We start from the raw sequence: 4502 nt of genomic DNA on the forward strand, positions 1-4502 counted from the left end.
GACCTCGTGCTCTGATTTGATGTCAGTTTTCAGGTGACGGACCCTCTTGACTCACTCTTTAGTTTAAGTGCTGGGCTTATGGTAGTGGCTGACTGTGCCTTTCTGTGTCTTTTGTTAGCCCGTTGTACCACTGGCATACAGGCCTTCACTGCTCATTCTTTGCACCTTTTCTGGCTAAGCCGCTATTGTTCATAGTCCTCTGATGCACACATGCCAGTTTACCATGTTTAGCAATTTTTCTTGAAGAAATAATTACATTATTAAGTACATTGACATAATACTGTGTTTAAAACACTGATTCTTGGTAGGTCATACCGAAAGTGATGCATATTCTGATTCTAATGACTTAGATCTGTCCTAAATGTACACTTTCCATTTTCAGTAAATAATAAAAGATGTGCACCTTTGAGGTGTGCCTTTTGACCTTGAAGAGAAAATGCTGCACCAAAGATTCAATACTTTATTTTTTTTGTTCTCCAAGATATTCTCTGAGCTGCATTGACTAATATCTTTTTTAGCATGTCTAGCTGTGAATAGCTCTTTTGTTGTCTTGCTTTGTTGTGCGTTGCATTGTGTGGTGATAAAATCGAGTGAAATTAGCAGGAATCTTGACATCTTTTATTAGTTATTTTTGTCCCTTTTGACTGTGGACACACTACTAAAAATACAGCATCGGTCTGGCTCGCACGTCTCATTTACAATAAACAGGAAATTAGGTAAGCTATTAACTGCAGAAACAAATACTTTGAAGCCATAAAGTGATTAACACTGATAAAGCTTTTTCAGATAAAAAGTACAAGATAAGAAACTGAGGATTTATGAAAACACAACTTTTTCACATTTGCAATTGTGCGTTTTGATAACACTTGTGTGGAAAGAAAAGTAATCAGTCAGAAAGTTCACTCACTGTCATGAGTGAGTTCAGCAGGGGCAAACAAAGTGTCTTTATGTAAAACTCCTCCAAAACGTAATTTTTGCAAAAGCAATATCGTTGGCACATACAATGTACTGACCAGGCAACTTTAAAGCTATAAGTCAGAGCAAATTGTTGGACGAACATGACCTGGCTTTGACCTCTGTGTCAAGCTGGGACAGGAGGAATACAAGGGGAGTAAAATAATCTGGATCCTATCCACAAGACAAGGAACACGCCAGAGATAACCCAAATCTATGTTAAGCCTTTGGAATGCCTGTGTAGATGCCACTCTAACCATTTCCAACCCAACAAGCACTCCATAACAACAAGCACTACATAAGGTAGGACAGGGTGGTGGTGTCGCCTCACAGCAAGAAGGTCCAGCGTCGAACCAGGGCCGTGGTTGTCTGTATCCTGTATATGTGAGCCCTGTGACTGTTGACCTGTCCACCCAACCTTTTGACAAATGTGATCTCAGATAGGCTCCAGAGACCATGCAAAACATAAGCAGCTATAGATAATGGGTGGATGATGGTACGGCTGGATGATGTACCTCAACACTTTCTGGGCACATGTGAAGTGATGTGAAGGAAGCTCTTAAGCTGACGAAGGAGACCTTTAAAGCTTGGCTGAGGAATGTTTCACCTTTGGTAGTCAGCATTACAAAAACTTGGGTGTGGGAGTACTTTGGGGAGGCCTTGGAGAAGTACTTTCTGTTGACTCGCAGATGTCTGATATGTGAATCTAGTCAAGCTAATAAGTAATTAATGATACCATTGAAATTAAATGAATTCTAGCTGGTGACAATGTTATTGTGATCATGAATTATTATTGCGGTTGGTCACACTGTAAGTATTCATGGTTGACAATGCATCTAGCATAAACATAGTCTGATGAAACCACTTATCTATTAATTCTGCTTCCTTGAGAGATTTCCACATCACTGCAGCAAGATGAGGATTTAAGCCGAAGAAGGTCAACAAAAAAAAGAACTTCATGGGTTGTCTAATTGCTCTTTAAGACGTTAATGAATCCGAAGTTCAGCAGTTTGTGTTTTCATGTCAAGCTGCTTAGCATAACCAGCAATGTATTGAGGAATCTTGAATTTACTGGATGTAAGACAAGGCTTACTTCTGGACCACAACAGTTTCACAACATAATCACAATAGTGTGGTTATTAAGTTAAGACCTCTTGTTACATGAGATACAGGCTCCACAGAGTCAAAATGTCCACACTCGCTCTGCTGCAGCATTTAGCAATGGATATAGTGAGACCTGGGACAAGATAATTTCAAACCAGAAATAACATAATCTAACTGGGTAAGATGAAATTGTTTTCTCATCTAGAGTCACCTAATTAGATAAAGAACATTTTCATAGCAGATAATCGCACCTCTGATCTGTTGTTTTAAAGTAAGACTTGAATAATCTGCCTTTTCCATCTCATCTGTGCTCCTCAATGCCTCCAGTTGCACCTTAATGCAGAAAAAAGGTCAAAACCACAAACTTTCATCAAATTTGTTTAACTAATAAAAGTCATGCCGGACCACCATTGACTGCTTCTTAATTGGCAGCTCTGTGCAGCACTAATGCGATTGGGGCAAAGGAGAGCCATTTTCTAATGTGCCTCTTTAGACTGAGGACTTGTTCTATACTCATAATCCAATTGCCAGGGAATAATCCATGTGACTGTGCAGTAAAACCTTTTGTGGTTGGCAGGAACACTTCATGAAGACAATCCTGACACAAGGAGAGCACTGAAGGCGCTGTTATGGAAAGGTTAGTTAGGAGGTATTGTGTGGGAAGAGGATTATACCTGGAGTTTCGCTACCTGTAGCTACAGTGAAAGAGGCCCATTTTATCATATGCTGACAAAAGTCTTATCACATGCAACTATTACAGATGCAACAGTATTTCAGATTTCAGTCATTTTTTAGTGGCAGCTCTCTCACTGTGCATCATGAGATTTGTCTGCTCCACAGTGCTGTATATGAACGCTCCTCTTTGTTCACCAGTTCGTCTGTGATGTATACAACTTGAAGTAAACATCACAGGTTGCTGATTCGTCACTGGCTGATGGTGCCAGGGTAAGGGTTACTGTGAGGTTTAAATCCATAGCTTGTGGAGGGTACCTCTGTTTTGTCCAGAAAATATTGATTTGTTATTCTTGGAAATGTGAACTGAACTCATTGAGCAATAAGTTTTTCCACTGTGATGTCCAGCTGTGACAATAACAGTCTTCAAATGGTTGAGATTTAACAAAAATATCTGATTGTACTTGTGCATGTGAGCATTCTTCTGTGTTGATGGATGGAATGCCCCATTAGGTGTTTTCCATGTCTGAATGCCAAATGTAATTGTTAAACTTATTTGATTCTGCAGCTGTTTTGTTCTATATAGCACTTCTATTACAGTACACTGTACTAGTATTAATCTCGTACAGTTATGGTTAACGACCCCAGTCTATTCCAAATGTGGTGATAGCCAACCTGGACACTGTGCAACCATAGAGCAGCTGTGGGCATGGCATGATAGTCAGCATTCCACACAGGCAGGAAACTCCTCTCCTCCCATGGGCACACTCTGTGGATGATGTATTTCCTGTTTATTTCTTGGGCCACCCCTACAACTGTGAATACCACAAAGAACCTGGACTAATTCCAAATAGTCTTTACAAGAATCAGAGAACTGTAAAGACTATGTGACCCTTTCCTCCACATTTGTGGTTTCAGTCCATCTTTATTTAGCTATAGTAGCAAAGGTTTCCATAAAATTAGTGCCTGTTTCCTGTCTCCCAAGCAAAACCAGACATGAATCTAATAAACGCCAAAGTCTGATTGCCTCAGAAGATATAGTTATATATGGCCACAGCTTCTCAGAACTCCTGGTAAGCACTTCTGACCTTAGGTCATTCAATCTGGACACTTGATACATAAATGAATCCATGTCCAGGAAACAAAAAACATGTAACTTGTACTAAAATAATTTTATAGAGGAATATGCTGTAGAAGCTATTATCTGAAACCCTCTTTCCACTGCATGATAAATCACATGTAGGGTTAAAAATGTTTTTTTTTATTATTTATGACTGGGGTCTTCCCACACTTAATAATAAAGTATTGTTTTGTTAGCCACACATATGTTTAAGTCCATATTAAAATCCCATTTGAGTCACACTGTTTTACCTCCACAGTATTGTTTCAGTTCAGCAGTTTCATTACCATTTGTAACACTGCTACCAAATATGGTGTGAAATGCCCATAAACACACATTACGCCATACATCTGTGCATATGCATACTTAAAAAAAAACACACACAGGCCCACACACCACATACTGTGTACACATACACATGTCACGCACATACTTCCATTGCAGACCACAAAAATCAGTTAGAAATCCCTCTGGGAAGGTTACAATGAGGTTCACATTTAAAATTAGACACAGTGCCGCTCTAAAAGTGTTAACAACATCAACTGGAAAATCACTTAAACAGAGGCACATTTCTGCATTCATCAACAGTAAACAATTCTGCCTTTTCATGATCATACTGTGTCTATGTCTATGTAACAGTATGTGATGAGAT

This window comes from Chaetodon auriga, chromosome 1 (genome assembly GCF_051107435.1).
Source record: "Chaetodon auriga isolate fChaAug3 chromosome 1, fChaAug3.hap1, whole genome shotgun sequence".
Taxonomy (NCBI): Eukaryota; Metazoa; Chordata; class Actinopteri; order Chaetodontiformes; family Chaetodontidae; genus Chaetodon; species Chaetodon auriga.